We start from the raw sequence: 19164 nt of genomic DNA, 5'->3' as shown, positions 1-19164 counted from the left end.
GGGAGGAGAGGGGAGGGGAGGGGAGGGGAGGGAGTCAGGCAGCCCGGAGCTCCCACTCAGCTAGAGGGATCCTCCCCAGCAAGCTCTGCCTCCACTACCTGGGAGTCTTGTCCCCTTCTCTTTCCAGAAGTCAGTCTAACAGTCACCTTCTGTGTGTCACTTAGGATGTTTGTTCAGGTGCGCATGACAGAAAACCACAAACGACAATGGCTAAGCCAGGGCTCTGACCTGTAAAGCAAGGCTGGGGTTCCCGCCCAGGGCTGGAGCAGGCTGCCCGATCACCAGGGTCCGGGGCTCTCTAGCCTCCACCATTCTCATGGTCCAAAGCTCCCACCTAATGATCCAAGGTGGCTGCTCCAGCTCCAGCCCAGCCGTGACATCCACATTCCAGCCAGCAAGCGGGAAAGGGAAGACAGGTGCCCCTCCTTGCCTCTGGAGGCACTCTGAGAGATGCAGTTGTCGGTCCCATCCACTGGCCATAATTTAGACACCCAGGGCAGTCTTGGCTTCAAAGGAGGCTGGGAAAAGTGCCTCTTATTCCAGGCAGTCACTGGCAAGGTTAAATATTAGACTTTTATTATTCTAGAGGAAGGCAAATACAGTTGAGCCTTGGACAACACCGGGGTTAGAGGCGCCGACCCCCTTGCAGTCAAAAATCCATGTGTAAATAACTTTTTACTCCCCCAAAACTACAGTTGTCCCTTGGTATCTGCACCCTTAAATTCACTCCAAGACCACCGAGGATGCCTGAATCCCTGGATGCTAAGGTCTCTTACACAAAACGAAGTAGAACAATGCATGCAGTCGGCCCTCCACGTCCATGATTCCCAACCACAGGTCAAAAATACTACATTCAGTCTGCTGTTGGTTGGATCTGAGACAGGCCAGGAAGCCAGGGCTAGTGGCATAGGGAAACTGAGAAAGATAGCTGAACAAACTAACAAAGCAATTTACAGAAGATGCAGAAGGTCACCTCCCTAGAGAGAACATCTAGGCCTCAGTTGTATTTCAGCTCCAGACCCAAAGAAGCAGCAAAACCAGGTGGGTGACACCAGGACCAGCTACAATGACTAACATTGCCCTGACACTGACCAATCAGTGGAGATTAGGTCCCTGAAGAAGCACATCTGGAAAACTGATGAATATTTTGTTGAAACCCTCCCCTGAGACCTCTGCTAAGATTCCTGCCTGCAAGAGAGAAATAAAAGCCTCAAGACAAAGGACCCAGCAGAAGCTCTCCCTCCCAGGAGCATGCCCACACCCTCCCTTCTTCCCCCACAGGCCTGCATCTCCTAAACTCTAAGGGACCTCCCCAGGCTTGCAACTGGGGCAGCAACGGGCAGTGGCAGCTTCTGCCGGGCTAACCCCCCTGGACTTGTCTTCAAGGCCCCGTTTTCTCTGACTTCTCAGTGAGCCACAGCAGCCCGGCCTAGGCTCACCTCCCCAGCCCCTTTCTTGTTTCTCTGTCCCCAGCTTTGCTAAACATCCTCTAAAATTTACCCAGACTCATGCTGTGAAATTTTTCCTGCACGAAGTCAAGAACCCGCACACTAGTGGCTGGCCCTAGGCAGACCCGCTCAGGGCCAGGTCCCTTTTCTGGAAACAAATCCACAAATGGGAAACGTGGGAATCGAGAGGGCCAACCCTATATTTAGGGGAGAAAATTCATGTGTAAGTGGACCTGCACAGTTCAAGTCTCTGTTGTTCAAGAGTCAAGTGTACATATATCTAGGTGGATGGGTGGGTGGATGGATGGACAGATGGATAGACAGATAGCTGGCTATTGAGAAGCAGCTCACAGGCTCTGCTATACCAGGGTGGAGGTTGAGGACACGAGAGGACAGAGGAAGATAAGGGGCTGGAGAAAGTATTCAGACAGAGCCAGGCCCTTACTATGAACTTATCACCCTCCCAATTACATTTATTCAGTCAGTGTCTACTGAACACTTGCCATGTGCCAGACACTGAACTAGGCCCCCCCCCCCCCCATGGTAAAGTGGTGACTAGCCTGTCCTCAGGCAGATTCTCTTCTAATGCAGGAGGGAGACATAAACAGGAGGTTACTGGGGCCAGGTAGATCACAATTTCAGTCATGACCAGCAGATAATCAGAAGTCTGCCCACAGCACTTAAAAGACCACGTTCCCTCTGCCAGGGGCGTTTTCTGACTGGGAGGAGAGTCTTGTGTTCAGCCAGTGCAGGGCAGGGCCCTAGGAGCAGCTCTCAAGCGTGACCGGGTAGGAGCGGATCGATAAATGCCCAGTTCCTCCCCGCTTGATCAGGCAACTCAGGTGTGAGCCACAGCCTCCCAGACGTCCCGGTGGGATGGAGCCCCAGCCTCCGCAGCCGTAATCTGCTCAGTAATGCACCACTCTTGGCTTCCTTCCCTGGCTATCTCACTTGCCAATAGTAGGAGACTCGTGCTTCCTGGGGACCCCTCTCAAACAAAACCAAACTGCTTGTCTTAAATCCTGTCTCAGGGTCTGTTTGTGGGAGAGCCCAGCTGGAGACAGTGGGCAAATGAGAGTATCCAGGGATGGGGGTGGCCCCAGAGCCCAGAGACACTTGGGCGGGAGATTCCTCAACCCCTCCTTTAACACCGGGGTCCGAAGCCTCGGAGTTTGTTCTGACGCTGCCTCTCATGTGCCGCCTGGATCATCTCTGTCTCACTAGAAGGCTCCGCGTGGCCCGCACGCTGTGCTCAGCCTCCGCACAGGTCTGTACCCAGTGAGTGCCCAGTGTTCCCAGACCCTCCTGGTTCTGTCTCAGGTATGATGGGTGATGCCTGGTGCCATGCCCGGGTGTTTCCGTGCCCTGCAGCTGCTGGAGGTGGTGTATTGGACACTTGGCAGCATTGTCTCCACAGCTCTAAGGTAAGTAAGCTTCAGAGTAGGGCCAAGGTCTGATTCACTTCTTCAACGACCTCACTCCTATCCGGTCTCCTAGAGGACCCGCTTTCTAAAACCCTTCCCTGACCTCATCCCTGAGCCTGTCCATTGGCTCCCTGCCACCCAGGACCAAGTCCTCCAAACTTATTAGCACCTAAGGAGTCAGCTCGGATCTGCCCCCAGCTTACCTTTCAACTGGCCTTTTGCAAGTACTTCCTCCCAACTCTTCACGACATGGTCCCTTCTGTGTGAAGTGCCCTCACCCACCCTGCCTGTCTGAGCTCCCACCCATGCTTCAGGACCCAGCTCAGGCAGCCCCCCCCAAGAAACCTTAGAGAGGGTAGCCTAGGGGCTTTTATCAGAGGCAAGAACCCAGGAAGGCTCCCCTAAACATGGTCTTCTTCTGGGGTTCCCCAACTTCTGCTCACCCTCAGGGCCTCAGTGGAGGGGTCACCCCAGCCTGGAAGCTTTCTGTGATCCCGTGAAGGGCCCTCCCTCAAGTCCGCAGGCCCCAGTCCCTTGTGCTTCCTGCCATCGGGGCACTTTGGAAACTTCTTGAATGTTTGCTGGTTAATTCCTTAGTGTCCCCAAACAGGGGTCCCGTTTTACTCAACTTTATACCCACAGCACCCAGTGCCATGCTTGACACACGCTTGGCACTCAGGGACTCTTGTTCAAAACACCAAATGACATGAACGGAGGCGCTTACCCTGTTGTCACTCTTTCCTTCTGACTTTCCCTCATTAGACCGTGAGCTCCGGAGGGAAGGGTGTTTCCGGCTTGACCTCTGAATATGCAGCATCACGTGGGCCCTGGCACGTCGCAGATGCTCCGTGACGTCTGTCCCAGGGAAATGTGTCTATCCAGGGTCCAGAGTAGGTGCTCAGAATCTGATCAGAAGGAGGATGCACTGGGAGAGAGAACAGATTATGTCCTGTCCCCTCCTCTCCCCACACTGCGGGCAGGGCCTCTAGCTAGGTCCTGCTACGGTCTGAGTGTTTGTGCCCCCCCAATTCATGTTAAACCCTAGCCCCCAAAGTAGTGGTATTAGCAGGTGGAGCCTTTGGGAGGTAATTAGGTCGTGGGAGCAGAGCCCTTGCGAAGGGGATCGGTGTCCTGATAGAGGAGACCCCAGAGACCCCCTCCCCTTCTACCTGCGAGGACAGAAAAGCCGGCCATCGGTGAACAGGGAAGTGGGCTCTGACCAGACCCCAAGCCTGCTGCTGCAGTGACCTTGGGCTTTCCACCTCCAGAACTGTGGGAAATGCATGCTCGTTGTTTATAAGCAGCCCAGTCTGTGATATTTTGTTGTAACAGCCCAAGCGGACTAAGACACACTCCCTGGAACAGAGGGCAGGGAGCTCCCTAAGGGAGAGCCTGGCTGCCAGCAGCTCAGGGGCGATGCCGGGCATCTAGGGAGGATGCCCCTCGGGCAAAGGCTCCACCCTCTGCCTCCTGCTTCCTTCTCTGACCCTGACCTTTGCCCCCTGACCCAGAGCTTCTGCGAGTAACCCTGAGTTGTGAAGTGGCATTATTTCATCCCCACTGTTCTGAGAGGATCCTGAAGCCCAAGGCAGCGAAGCAACTAGCTTTGAACCCAGACGGTTTAAGATGATCCAAGAGAGCCTGGATGCAGCGCCCCCAGACCCGGCACCCTGCTGCGCGACCCGCAGTCCCCACACCTTGCAGAACTGTAGACAGTTGGGAACAGCTCGAGCCCAGAGCCTGGCACACAGCGGCCCTCAGTATCAGGCGGCGCCCACGTCGCCGTTGTGTCCAGTCCCCGCCCTGCCCCTGTCTCCCCAGGTGTGGTCGCACCAGCTGCACCAGGTCTCAGCTGGGGACGGGAAGGGCTGCTAATGCCCAGGGCTCCTGCTCAGTGCGTCCCTCCCTGGCCTGCGTGGCTACAGTCCAATCCCTGGTGCTGTCGGTGTCGCTGTCCCCACTCGCCGAGCAGCTGAGTTTCCTGGGTGCTGGGTCCCGTCCAGCTCCAGGCAGCCAGCTGGAGATGATTTACAGCCTCCCGAGCTACAGTGATTATTGCTGTCTCGGGTGAGAGCAGCCGCCGTATTTCCAAGGTGTCGCCCGTCCCTTTCGTGCCTGACTCCTCTGCTGAGAGGAGGGGGCTGCTCCCGCCTCACAGAGGGAAACTAAGTCCCGCAGAGTCAGGGACGAGCTCGAGGTCAGTTAGCGGGTCTTTGGCAGGGTTCGGGCCCCCTGGAACAGGTAAAGGAAAAAACGGAGGTGAGAAGAGCCGAGTTCCTCCCTCTTCGCCACGTGGGGAGAAGGTGAGAGGAAACCCAGCGGAGGGGCCTGGGAGAGGAGCCTGCAGGGTGGTGGAACCAGGGAGGCTGCCAGGAGCTGCCCTGAGAGCCGGCTACTCTTCCTTTGACGGGGGGACTGTAGCAGAGCTGGCTGAACGCTCCCCGACGCTGGGCACGCAGCTGCTGCAGCTGGTTTCCTGGGGCTACTGTAACAAAGTACCTCAAGCCAGGTGACAAATGACAGAAATTTATTGTCTCAGCTCTGGAAGCCAGAAGTCAGAAATCAAGGTGTCAGCAGGGCTGGTTCCTCCTGAGGCCGTGAGGGAGTCTGTCCAGGCCCCTCTCCCAGCTCTGGCCTCAGGTGTTCCTCGGCTCTGCTCGTAGCTGGTGTCACCTCTGTCTTCACGTGTCTGCCCTCTGCATGTCTCTCTGTGTCCAAATCTCCTTTTGTATAAGGATGCCAGTCATTTGGATTTGGGCCCATCTTAATGACCTCATTTTAATTCAATTACCCCTGTAAAGACTCTGTTTTCAAACATGGTCACGTTCTAAGTTACTAGGAGTTGGAACTTCAATATGTCTTCTTGGGAGACTACAATTCAACCCATAACACAGGCAGGCCAATCTCCCAGGCTCCCTTGATGCTTAGTGACCAATGCAAAGTGCAGGAAGTCACTAGAGGGAGGGCACCTCCAGGCTTGGCCCATGGAGCCTCCCACACAGTCCTCCTCACCCTCCCTTCCCCCATCTTCTGGCCAGACACAGATGGTCCGATGCACACCTCCAAGGTCCCAGGGGACTGTGGAGCCACAAGACAGAGGAGCCTGAGTCCTGAACCACAGCACAGAGCAGTTTCCTGCCAACCTTTGTTGGGTTATGTGTTAAGCCGCTGAGATTCGGGGGCTGTCACTGCAGTTAGCTCCCCTGACAAAGAGCTGGCATGTGCCCCGAACCTGTCTGGGGACAGGAGTAGTCTGTCCAAGCAGAGGGCTTCTGGGGGTCCCTCTTTGTGGCTGCCATTAGGTGAATGGGGCCCCTTCTCTGAGTCCATCTCCTCCCCTGGTGCCCTCTCCTCTCCATGGAAGGGGCTCCGGGTCCGTGCGGCCGGGGCTCCTGGGCCTGGAGAGCACACCGTTCCTTCCTCTCCCTCTGGCTCCTCTCCACGCTTCACCCTGGTGCTCCTCTCTGGCAGCCTTTTCCTCTGGAGAGGAGGCGGCTGGGGGCCCCGAGGGAGCGATTATGACGGAGCCTACATTGTCCCCTCAGAGAAGTCAAGCTCTGCAGGGAAAGAGGAACCATGCCAAATCTCACATGCTCGGAAGTCAAAGGAAAAGGACCCGTCACACCGGCCTTCTCATCATGGACTTTCAGCGGCTCCATCGTGGCTGAGAAATCCACTGTGACCAAAATGAGAACTGAAACCAACGTCAACTCGAGTCTAAAAGGAGAGATGTCATCAGACTGACATCTAACCATCCCACCGGCAGGCAGTCTCCTTTTTGGAAACTCCCCAGCTGGTCCCCTCTCTGAGCACCAGCACCAGCATCAGCACCAGCACCAGCACCAGCACCAGCACCAGCACCCGCATCATCGTTCAGCCCAGTCCATCACAGGCCTCACAGGCCTGGGAGGAAATGCTCTGCAGAGCGGCTTGTGGGGCCCCAGAAGCTCCCTGAAAAGAAGGGGTCTGGAGCCCAGGCAGGGAAGCTCACTTCCAGGTGATCACCTCTAGGGCTGCGTCAAGGTCACTGCAAAGCCTCCTCAGAGTCCCCCAGGGCAACAAACAACCAGCACACTGGGCAGGCCGGACCCCAGCAACAGCCCGGTCCTCATCTGGGAGCCTGGCAGACCTCGCCTCCACGGACACACTCAGGCTGGACCAAATTGCCTCCCTCAGTTCTGCATAAAGGGAGTGTGGTAATCCACCCACTCCCTTCTAAATAATAGAAAATAGATCTGGGCCACCTGCTCCCAGTGGCCTGCACCATCTCGCCTTGGTTGTCTGAGTGTGGGCTCAGTTGTCATCACGGCCTCCTAGCACCTCAAGGTCACACCGGGATACGGGCTGAAGTGGCTGCAGCCAGCAGGGCTGACCCTGCAGATGTCTCCTCCATCTGCCTCCACAGGCTCATGGCCCAGAAGTTTCCATTCCCTCTCCCTCTGGTCATGTCTCTCAGTCCCGCCTGACTTGTGACATGGTCACACTTCAGAATTGGAGCCTGGCCTCAGGGGAGCCGGGAGTCACCTCTGTTGTTGTGTTTTGACCCTTCGACCTGGCCTGAAGTGGACCTGCAGCCCTGCCCGGCAGTGCCATTCCCCTGGCAAGGCCTGCTCAGGACCACGCCCTTCCCTGCCCTGGAGCCCTGGCTCCGGAAGCACCCCACTATGCTCCGTTTCTGGCTCATTTGCCAAACAGGATGGCAAACAACGCTGATGAACCTACTTGCACCTAATGGCTCAGAAGTCCAGGCCCTGCCACCCGGGCGTTCTCAGGGCGGCTCCGCAGGGGTGTGTGTGCACAGAATTAATCCCAAGCCTGGCAGTTCTGCCACAGGAAAGGGGACAAATACCTCTCCACGAGGAGAGCTGATGGCGCTGGTGCTGTGGGCAGGCTGCAGGCCTCAGGGTCCTGGAATGAGAGGCCCCGGGGCTTTGGCTGCATCGGCAGGCTGGGCTCTCAGTGTGGTCAACAGCAGGGCTCAGACCCTGAAACTCACGGCGGCAAGCTGAGGACAAGGAGCTGGTCCTCGTCATCAAGCCAGGCTGCGGGGTCCAGGACACGAGGACTAAGCCCCTAAGATCAGTCTGTTTCCTCTGTGTGAGATCACTGGCTTTTCCGGGGATGCCCCTCAAAGACGAGGCTCTGAGGGTCATGCTTGAGCAGAAGCAGACCTGGGCGGGCCAGCAGGCCAGGCTCAAGGCAACGGTAGTCAATGGGGACGATAGTGGTCATGTTGGTGTGGATGTCAAGTGGCCCAAGGAGGTACCATGGCCATCGGCATGGCCTTCGTCCTGGCCACGCTCTCTGTCATCCTGGAGTGGTGAGGCCCCTAGGAGGACACGCTCTGCCCGCTGCCACGGCGGCTCTGCCCCTGGCATCGTCTCGGTCCCCGTGCCTGGGAAGCTGCTGCTGACGGCAGGTCTTGGGCCAGCTCTGCCAGCTTTGCCGAAGCCACTCCAATGTCACTTCCGAGACCCACAGCTCTGACCTCTGCAAAGAGACGGTTCCCCAAGTCTCCCATCAGGACCCCACTAACCCCCAGCAGAGTGTCCAGGGGTGGCCTCTTTATGGTGCTTTAGCACAAGAAAACTCAGTAAATTAAACCTGAAAGCAAACAGCAAACAACTTCCACAAGCATGCAGCCCGGCAGGTGCTGAGGAGCAAGTGCTCGCACAGGCTCCCTGTTACCGCAGGGTCAGGGAAAGGCCCCGGCCCGGGCTGGGAGGGCCTGGCTCACCCTGGGTCTCCACCACACTCCTTTGCCCCGACAGCAGGCTGGCTGACTTTCCGAGTCTCCACTCCCTCACCTCTGTGGTAATCTCTGCTTTGGCCTGCAGACAGGTTTGTTGTGAAAGTCTAATGAGATCGTGTACCCACAAGCTTTGGAAACGACAAAACGCCACTTACATTCAAGGAACCACCACGGTCACACCCACATTGCTCTTGACGCCCAGCATCGCAGGCTTCCCTCCCAGCTCTCCCGGTCACGGCCCGCGCAGCCAGCCCGGATGTGCTGTTGTGGCTTAAACCGGGCCTGCGTCGTCCACATCTGGCCTTCGCTCCGGCTGTGCCCTCCTCCTAGAATGCTCCTCTGGTCAAATCCACGCATCCTTCATGGCTCGGCTTCAGTTCTACTTCCCCCAAGGACCTTGCCGCAGCCTCCTCTGCGCTCCTGCGCCGCGTCGTCTCAGAGCGGTGACCTCTTGGCCTCGCTGTGCGCAGCTGGTGCTCCCTGCGACAGCAGGTGCCCCAGGGCAGGGCTCCGCTGGCATCCCACCTGCGTGGAGCTGCACAGAAGGCGCTGAGAGCAGCATCCCGCGTTGCGACGAGTTGGAAAGGTCCTCAAGAGGTAATCAATGTGATGGGGGCCCGGAGGCAGATGCGTGTGGCCAAGCTCCAGGGGAGAGGGTCCATAAACAACTTTTGACAGAAAAGCCCAACTTCAAAGCCCAGCAATTTTAGATTATATTTGCATTGGAGGCTTTTACAATAACAAAACTTTAGATTTATGTTTCCGTGAACAGATGTGGAAGGGAAATCAATTTCTCATAGGATTGGCTTATTTGTTTTTATCGCAGTGCTAAATATTATGCACGAAGTGACAAATGAATACATAAATCGGCGCAGGACACGTGCGCGCACTCCCCCGGGCGAGGAAGGAGCGGGGAGCCGCCCGTTTCTTCCCGTGGCTGGATGTGGCAGGTGTCCCACGGCAGGCCGGCCACGCTGGAACTCCCGCAGAGATGCTGGGGCTGAAGGGGGCTCTCAGCCGGCAGCTCCGGGAGCCAGGCTCCTCCCCAGAAGAGGAACGCCGCTCACACACGTTTCGGGGACACGGAGAGCGGAGGGCTGGCGCAGCTTGCCTCTGGCCCCGGAGCTTTCCTGGGGCTGCGAGAAGGGTGTCAGGAAAAAGGGCTGGCGGCCCCTGGCTCCCCGCCCCCTCCAGGGTGGGAGGAGGAGGGTGGAGAAACACCCCAGACTGGCCCCGACAGCGGTTCCCTCTGGCCCCAAGTGACCATCTGCCACCCCTGGGCGTGGCTCCTGGGTGAGTCACGTGAGCAAACAAAGTGTGAGCGGGACCTCCTCCTGCGGGACCTTCCTCCTGAGGGGCAGAGAGGGCAAGGCGGGGAGAGGCCAGGGCAGGACTCATCTGCTCATCCCCTGGGCCACCTGCCCCACAGCCCAGGGTCCATGGCCAAGGGAGGGACCCAAGGGGAATGTGGGCCCTGGGACCCATGAGGGGACACTGCAGCCGACTGCTGGCAGCCGAGGACTGGCTTTGGCTTCCAGACAAAGCAGACCAGGCAGGAAGAGCAAATCTATTCTCCAGAAAAATTCCATAAACATGGAAAAAACCGAAAAGCGACTGCTTTCCCCAGGAGAGGGGATGACACATAAGAGACAAAGCTTCTGACGTGGTCTCGCTAATGCCAAGCAGTTGGTTCTCTGGTCTGGGGGGAGAGAGAGGGAGAGATATTTTTCTATTTGCCTGGCAACCTCTCATTCAGGTTCTTATCGTGATGGACAGTGGTGTCCTTTGGGGGGCAACAGAAGAGGGACAATAAAAAGGGGAAGGGTTTGCGTAATCAGGAAGGAACACGAGGAAACCACGAAAGACAGACGGGTGTCCTCGCCCCTCAGACTCGGGGTGAAATCCCCCATCGCATGACCGAGGAGGCTGGGGTTCCAGCGACAGCTACCCATGAACCTGTCAGGTGGGGGACTGGGAGGGTGCCCACCCCCATGCATAACACCGTGTTGAGGAAGCTGCGAGGGAGCCAGGGAATTAGAGCCCCAGGCATCCAATACCTGCACCCGGTCAAAAAGGTTTTTTCCTGCAGACAGAGAGCGGGTTTTCCTGAAGCACCGCAGCCTGGGAGGAAGGAGCGGAAAGGCGGGAGCTGCCAGCCCCGCACAGGAGCGAGGCAGGAGAGCTGCGCTGCTCCCGGGGACACCTGTTCAGTTCGAACTGTTTGTGAAGAACCAGCTGTCACCCGCCACATTCTCAAGGAGGGTGATTCCCCAGGCCCTGGAGGAGGGAAGCAACTTCCAGCCCCTCCCTCCCTGGCTCCTCCTGGGGAGACTGGAGCAGGTGGGGACAGCTGCTCCCCCGCAGCTCCTCAGGAATGGGTGTTAAACCAAGAACACTTTCATCTCGTGAGCATTACTTCAAAATGCTTATGCTCGCCTCAGATGCATGTCGATGAAGAGCTGAGTGTTCAGAGATTATGCTTCCTTGTTGCAGTCACAGCCAGGCGCTGGATCGGCTAATTTTCTCGCACGTGCTCAAGGTACTGAGGACATTTTTTCTAAGGCAAAACACCGTTCTACCCCCAGAAAGTCTTAGGGAACTTACGGCTCTGACGAAAAGAGCAATTAAGAATGGGTGCTCTCAGGTTTCAGTTGTCTTAGTGTTTGGGGGTCTTTTCCAGATCTGTCCCGTTACTGCCCTGGGCTGGGGCTCCCTCAGGCAGGGACCCCTCTCCCGCAGTCCCTGGGAGGGGCAGGAGTCGCGCCTGCCTCAGGCCCCCCACTTCAGGCGCCCAGGGAACTGTCTTCCCTTCAGGGCATGCAGAGGCCAGCAGGTGTCCGGCTGAACTTAGGGAGCCTCTGAAGAGCCCATGAAGAGGAAGCAGGGGAAAGCGTGCTCATGACTTGTTTCCAATCAAAGGAGGTAGAGGAAGGACAGACGGGGGAGGGAAAGAGTGTGGAGGAGGAAGGGCATCCCCAGGGACACGCTGCTCAGGTGTCTCCAGGTCCCGGGCTCCGTCCCAGGCTGCCAGGGGTGTCCCTGCGACGGGCTGACAGCCCCCAGCCCCCGGCCTATGTGGGACTCCTGCGGGGCCGTGCCCCAGGGTGGGGGTGGGTGGCTGAGGCCTTTGCTGTGACTGGGTCACACTCAGCTTCTCCCCCATCCCCCCACTCCCCCATCCCCACCCCCACCCTTGTCCTGCCTCCTTCCCTCCCCCACAGGTGGTGTCCCGAGAGCTCTGCACACAGGTCTCCAGCCCAGAGTCTGTGTCCAGGGAACCTGGCCTAAGACAGGGAGCGGGGCAGAAGTTCTAGGGTCTTGAAGGGGTAGACAATTTTAGACAATTTATATCAAATACAGAAAAGGCTCACAAGCCAATGCCTATCCAGCTGGGTAAGGTGGGCTGGAGTCATTATCCAGCCAACACCAGGCATGTTTGTGGATTTATGCTATACAGGCATACCTCGCTTTATTGCACCTCGCTTCATGGCGCTTCGAAGATATTGCGTGTTTGACAAATTGAAGGTAAGACCCTCCACCCGCAAAAAGACTCACTGAAGGCTCAGATGATGGTTAGCCTTTTCTTTTTAAGCAATAAAGTATTTTTAATTAAGGTATGTACATGTTTTATGTTTTATATATAATGCTATTATACACATAGTAGACTACAGTATAATGTAAACCTAATTTTTATACGCACCAGAAAACCAAAAAATTGTGTGATTCGCTTTATTTCAATATTCGCTTTCTTGTGGAGATATTAACCCGCAATATCTCCGAGGCAGGGCTGTATGTCCTAACTATTCCTAAAGTGCTGTCATGTGATATCTTTTTATGTCTAAAGTGGGATCATTTGTTAAACCCTTAAAAAACTTTGAAGATTCCATTAGACGCCTAGGATTAAGCCATGGACTTGCTTTAACTGTGAGTGGCCTTTTGGCTTTTTAAATGGAAAGGATGTCCATAATTCCCTAATTTTTTTTTCATTTAGGTTAGTGAATCATTTTTTACACTTTTTGCTTTCTTTTATCCTTTGCTGGATTGTTTTTTTAAATAACATCTTACTTTTTTTTTTTTTTTGGTATGTGGACAAGAAAGCCACCCAGCAGGGTCCTGATCCCAGGACTAGACCCGTCTTCTCACTTGGCATCTAGAGCTGATTTCTCCAGCTCCTGCCAGTCAGCAATGCACCTGCTGGTCTAGAAGGGTCAAGAAAGCCCAGAAAGAGCATGTTGAACGAACCTACTCATTCCCTTCAAAATTCCTGGATTTTAATGTACATTGTTTGCACACATGCAAATGCTGATCTCTGCCTGGTAGTCTCTCTTCTGTGCACTTATCCAATCCATCCAGATGATTACAGCTGTTCAGATTAGCAAGTCAGAGAGACACAGATGTACTATCTTCTATGCGCAATTTTGGATTTGAGAGGTTTATGCAATAGGTCTGGCTTTAAAAATAAAATCTAGTGCCGCTCTGCAAAGTTCATCAGAGCATGGACTGGATTCATTCAGTCTCAGCTCTGTCCCTCACTAGTTGTGACACCTTGGACAAGTTATGTCACTTTCCCGTGCCTGTGTCCTCACCTGTGAAATGGAAATGAAAGCAGACATTATAAGGCTGGTATAAAGATTACATAGGCTAATTCACATCAGTGGCTTAGACCAGTGCCTGGCATACGGTCACACTGTGTTAAGTCACAGGCTTCATCGAGAGCAATGGCGAACACACAGGCGCTCCAGTCTTTCTTCGGGGACCCTGGCAGTTGTGTATAAGCACTTGGCCAGGAAAATAGCTCTTTTCCCAGATTATAATGACAGAAGAAATATCTGACTGGGCTTTCCCGGCCGTGAACTGCTGCGTCTTTCATCCCTTCCTGCTCCTTCATCTCATCTACTTGATTTCTGAATTCCTAGATTTTACCTCCATGCAGCCTTTCAAATGACTTGCTTTACCTCCATGCTAACTGTCTTCTCTCTGGCTCCAACCCGCACTTCGTCTTGTTTGGTCTAGAGCGACAGCCTCCTGACTGACCAGCTCCCACTCCCGCAGCTCCCGGAGCCGTCCTGGGCCCCCACTTCCTTCCATGGTTTTCTGGACCTGCAGACTTGGCCCCACCCAGCAGCCCCTCCTTCTGCATCACTTGCCTACATTTCTCAGTCAAACTGGGTTTCATTCATGTGTTCATTCTGTCAGCACTTACTGGGCTGCCAAAGGCCAGACTCTGCTTTCGAGAAGCTTGAGGAGACAGAGATACGTTATTAAATTCCTAGGATTGAGATTGTTAAATTCAGTTACAACCAAAATGCAGGAGGAGCCATAGAACCTCCTTCTGAGAGGTGATGGAAATCCTCACGGAGGGTGAAGAAAGACGCAGGTGGCACAGAGAGGACTTCCCTTTACAGCTTTATCGAGGTGTAACCGAAGGACAGTAAACCGTGCATTTCAAGTGTACAACCAAGAAAATGAACGCATCTACCAGCCCCACTTCCCCCCACCCCTTCCCAATCCCTTTCTCTGCCTTCCCCACCCTTCCTACCCCAGGTGACCGCTGCTCTGCTCTGCTCTGCCACTGTAGATCAGTTTCCATTTTCTAGAATGTTCTATATAAATGGAACCATACACAGGCACTTTTCGTTTCGTCTGGCTTCTTTCACTCAGCGTAATGATTCTGAGACTCAGCCACGTGGCCGTGGTTATCGGTAGTTTGATTGTATTGCTGAGGAGTAGTCTATAGAATGGATGTTCCACAGTTTATCCATTCACCTCTCTGTGGACATTTGGGTGGTTCCCAATTGTTGACTGCTACAAAGTTTCTGTGAACACCCACAGGTCAGTCTTTGTGTGGACAGCAGCCTTTATCTTCCTTGGGTAAGTGTCTAGGAGTGAAACGCCTGGGTTAGATGGTGCCTGTGTGTCACTTGCAGAAACTGCTCGCCTGTTTTCCAAAATGGTTGTACGGTCTTACGTTGCCTCCAACAACGTAAGGAGAGGCGAGTTGTTCTGCATGGGAAAGCCTTCCTTCACAAGGAACAACGTGAGGATATTCAGGGAACATCACACAGTCCTAATGGCAGGAGCCAGGGCAGGGCGCGTGAGGGTGGGCACAGGCAGAGGTTATGTTTCAGGCCAGCTCATGAAAGACTTCGGGATGGAAACTCACCGGCGGCTCTGGAGAAGGGGACTACATGGTCCGGCCTCTGTCTCTGGGTGTTCCTGCAGTTTCCATGCCACTCTCTTCCTCATGCTGTTCCCCTCCTTAGAACATATCAGTCTACTGTCTCGGTACCAGCTTGGCACCATCTACGCAAAGACCAAGAGCCAACTGGAATGTTACCTTCCTTCGAGGTCCCCCCTTGCCCCTGACTGAACCATTCTTTCTCCCATGGCCCCAAGTCACACCCACAGTGCAGCGAGTCCCTGTCCATTGCAGGTCCCTCACAGCAGAGTGGGGCTGGCTCATGCCCCATCGCCCACAAGACCATCCCTTTTAGAAGATGTATCTTTAGACCCTTCCCTTTTGGTCTTATTTTTATCCAAAGTTCACACTAAAATAACATTTTAAGTCTTGTTCATTTTGCAGAGACCAAAATGAGAATATGTGGATTGATTCCAAGGAGGGGAAAAAAGGACTGTCTCTCTCCTATTTCACTGGCTCAGCCATCTTGTCCCCAATTCTTTGCTCTTTTATGCTCCCCAGGTCTCCCTCACTGAAATGTGGCAAATTATGTCATTAGCGAAAGCAACAACTTTGCCGAGAAAATGGTTATGTGTTTATGGAAGTCCAGTGGCTCACAGTGTCTAAGGAAACCATTCAACGGGTCCAGAGAAAGAAAGCAGAGCTGGAGCCCAGCCATCTTTGCAAAACTAGGATGGCTGAGTGGTACCCGCTGTAAAGAAGACCATTTTGAGGCACATATTGGGTGCCAGGTGCCCATCACCAGGTGGCCTTTGCACCCATCTCTCTCCTCTGTGTTGACACAGAGCAAAAACAGTCAGCAACAGTGAAAAAGTTCCCAGAAAATGGTCTGTGGCTTTAAACAGCCTGATACAGACCCTTGCTAGACTCACATATTTTCTATCTCTTTCCCAATTTTCCAAGAGGTATTCAAGTTACAAGAGAAGACTGAACCTAAATGTTATTCTCTGAAAACCTACTGGGACATCCAAGGGTGTAGACCATGCAGTCTGCCTTCAATCATTTTAGCGACTAAACAGGAACATGACGAGAATGTGTGTTTTGTTTGGGGACCTGCGTTTTGGTTTGCTGCCGTGTGTTTCACAGCAGGCGGGTCCAAATTCCAGCCTCAGTCCAGGAAGACATTCTTTCTGGAGAGGCCCATCCTTCCTTGGTGTACCCACTGGCCACAGGAAATACTTAAAACACCCGGGCTGGGGCTACTTTACTTTTTAAACTGCCTTGGACAGTTCTCTGGCTCTGACATTGAAGCAACATCAGGGGCACACCAGAGCCACCGCTACAGTTTGCATTTCACAGTACATTTTCTACCATTTGAAAGTGCACCAGCCAATGGTGGCATTTCCTCTGGGGGCTTCCCTGGACACCTCACCTGGCTGCTGCTCTGCCATCCTGTTGTGGTCACCATTCGATCTCTGATCAAGGCAACACTTCCCTCCTTCGGTACAGACGAGGAATGAGGCTTGTGAATTTGGCTGTGGGCAGGCAAGAGGGTCCTGGGCGGGAGGACCAGCAGAGGGGATCCTGGGCGGGAGGACTAGGGGAGGGGATCCTGGGCAGGAGGACCAGGCGAGACACTTGTTCACTTTCCTGAGGCTGCATGAGAATTCAATATAGGACCCATCTGTTTTGCTAAATTGACAATTTCCTTTAGCAGGAAATAAAGGTTCAAACTTAGTTTCAGACTAGCTACAGAGTAAGAAATAGCTTCTCTTTTTAAAGACTTTGCTCTTTAAGGCATTAAGCATGTAACCTAATTTCCCTTGATGGAGTTTGTTTTCTTTCTCCATTGCTGCCTAGAAATGTGTGCTCCGTGATCTCCTGCAGAGCTGGGCTGGGAGGGGAGAGCTGGAGAACAGAGCTCTCCCGGCCTCCAAAGCACTGAAACACCACACAGCGGTCAACCCCAGGGGTGCTGACTGGGCTCCCCAGTTCCCATTTCACAAACACGGACAGAAGACCAAACTCAAACGAGCAAAGGGTCACATTCAGGAAAACATGGGCACCGGTAGGTTTTATTGAAGGGAAAGGGAATCTATCAGACAGAAAAGTTGGCACATGGTGAACTCCTTTAGGATACAACAAGTGAATACTTTTAGATTTTTAAAATTCAAACCTTCCAAAGTGTTCTAACGTGAAGATAGGGCTTCATCTGAAAAATAACTATAATGGAATGTGGCTGCCTGAAAATAGAAAGCATTACTTTAGAATTATCTCTTTGAATGTTGATATGGGGGGAAATACACACATAGCCAGCTACAGAGCATCAACCCTTTCAGTTAGAAAAGTAACCCAGCAGTTACCCGCGGAGACGACACCGTTTCTGCGTCTCTCCAGAGCAGCAGCCACGGGCGTGGCTCCCGCGCCCTTACTTGATGTCACACAGCAGGGCCACCCCTCTCAGGATCCAGTGGTCGGGGCTCAGCACCGTGCGCAGGTACACCACGGTGATGAAGGTGAGGTCGGTGCGCCGGGGCTTCTTGTAGATGGGGCACACGTACAGTTTGGGGTCCTTGGGCGCCGTGGAGTTGATGGCAAAGATGTGCAGCACAGGCAGCTGCGTGAAGAGCACCTTGGGCGTGGACTCTGTGAGCTTCCCGTTCCGCCTGTCCCAGGCCGCGCCGTCCATGTACAGCCCGTAAATGTACACGCCCTCCTGGAAGGGGCAAGCAGGGGGCGAGAGGGTATTGAAGAACCAGGTCCTGGGAGGTGGGCATCCGTTACTGTAACAAAGGCTGTCGGTTTCCAAGGGAGACACACCCCAGGCTCAAGAAGCTCCCCAAAGAAGAAAATGCCGCTGGTGCGCAGTGTTGGTGAAATCGGAGCCCTTTCCCTGCAGCCTGGCTGGAGGCTGCGAGCCCTGCGGAAACGTTCCTGCTGTCGGTTGTTTGAGCATGGGGTGGCCCGCCTGGGACCACCTGGGGCACCAGGATTAGCCAGCAGCACCAGATCAGCTCTGCAGGGCCTATCGGTCTCCCAGAGGCCTGGTCCGAGCTGGTGGAGGTATAGGGTGGGAGCAGGGAACAGGACTTGGAGCTGGCGTCACGTGGGACCTACGCCTGTGCTGGCCAAGCCAACCTATGGCTTTAACTTCCCCTCAGGCACAGGAGGAAGAGCGGTCTGTGCCACCAGACACAGCGCAAGCTGGAGAGACAGAGGCCCACCCCAGCCCCCAGGCCAGGGCGGTAGACTGAGACTGGGCGTGATGGGCAGGGAGGGCACGGTTGGCTGACCATCATCTGGAGTCTCTTTCACCGTAGGACCTGCCCTTGAGGTCCCACCATTAAATCGGGAGGCAAGACACACACAGAATTTAACACCAGCGCACACGTGTGACAGGCTGCTAATGACGGCACGAGGCCCAGTGTGATACCTTCTGAGGTGACAGGCGTTGTGGGCTGAGTGCTCAGGAGACTTTGTGGGGAGTGCATCCTTGAAGGGTGGCTGCATGTGGAAAGATGGAGGAGAGGGGAGTGTCCCAGGCAGGAGGTGGGTGGGTGGGGCAGCCCCCAGTGTTTCATTAGGCAGGGGGTTCAGTGGTGATGCCGTAAGTCAGCATTGAGCAGCGAGGAGTCCAGAGGCCCAGCTAAAGGGTTTGAACTTTACCTTGTGGGTAAAAGTTTACATTTATGTGGAAGATGGTGACCACTTTCCCACTTCCAGCGAGGGTCAGGTAGGGGGAGTAAGTATAATTACAATAAAAGCCAGTGAGATCAGTTGCAAAGTGTTTTCTAACAGGATGAGGGCTGTACTTTTTGAATCAAAAACTGAGGTACATGGTTTGACAGTAAATCCACGGGCAATCCCAGAAAACCAGAGCATCATTAGCTACTGGGTGACAATTATTACACGAACAACACAACTGCTTAGGGACCATCCAACAGGAAACTGTGTCCCTTCTAGGCTCCTATCAGTCTCAGAACCTTACTAAGTCATAGTTAGAAGGTGTAGTGAATTGAACGGTGTCACCCCAAGATTCATGTCCACCGAGACCCTTCAAATGTGACTATTTGGAAACAGGATCTTTGCAGATGTAATTAGTTCAGGCCATGCTGGTTGGGAGAGGCAAGTTCCTTATGGCTGGTGTTCTTCCAAGAAGAGGAGAGGACACTGAGAGATACACAGGGAGAGGGCCACGTGACAGCGGAGGCAGAGATTCGAGTGATGCAGCTACATGGCAAGGGACACCAAGGACCGTGGCCACCCCTAGGGGCGAGGCGAGGTGTGGTCGGATTTTCCCTCAGAGCCCTCAGAAGAAACCAACCTGCCAACACCTTCGTTTCAGACTCCTGGCCTCCCGGCCTGCGAGAGAATACGTTTCTGCTGTTTCAAGCCACCCTC

This window comes from Miniopterus natalensis, chromosome 5 (genome assembly GCF_054644295.1).
Source record: "Miniopterus natalensis isolate mMinNat1 chromosome 5, mMinNat1.hap1, whole genome shotgun sequence".
In the NCBI taxonomy this organism is placed as follows: Eukaryota; Metazoa; Chordata; class Mammalia; order Chiroptera; family Miniopteridae; genus Miniopterus; species Miniopterus natalensis.
This window is presented reverse-complemented; position numbering follows the sequence as displayed.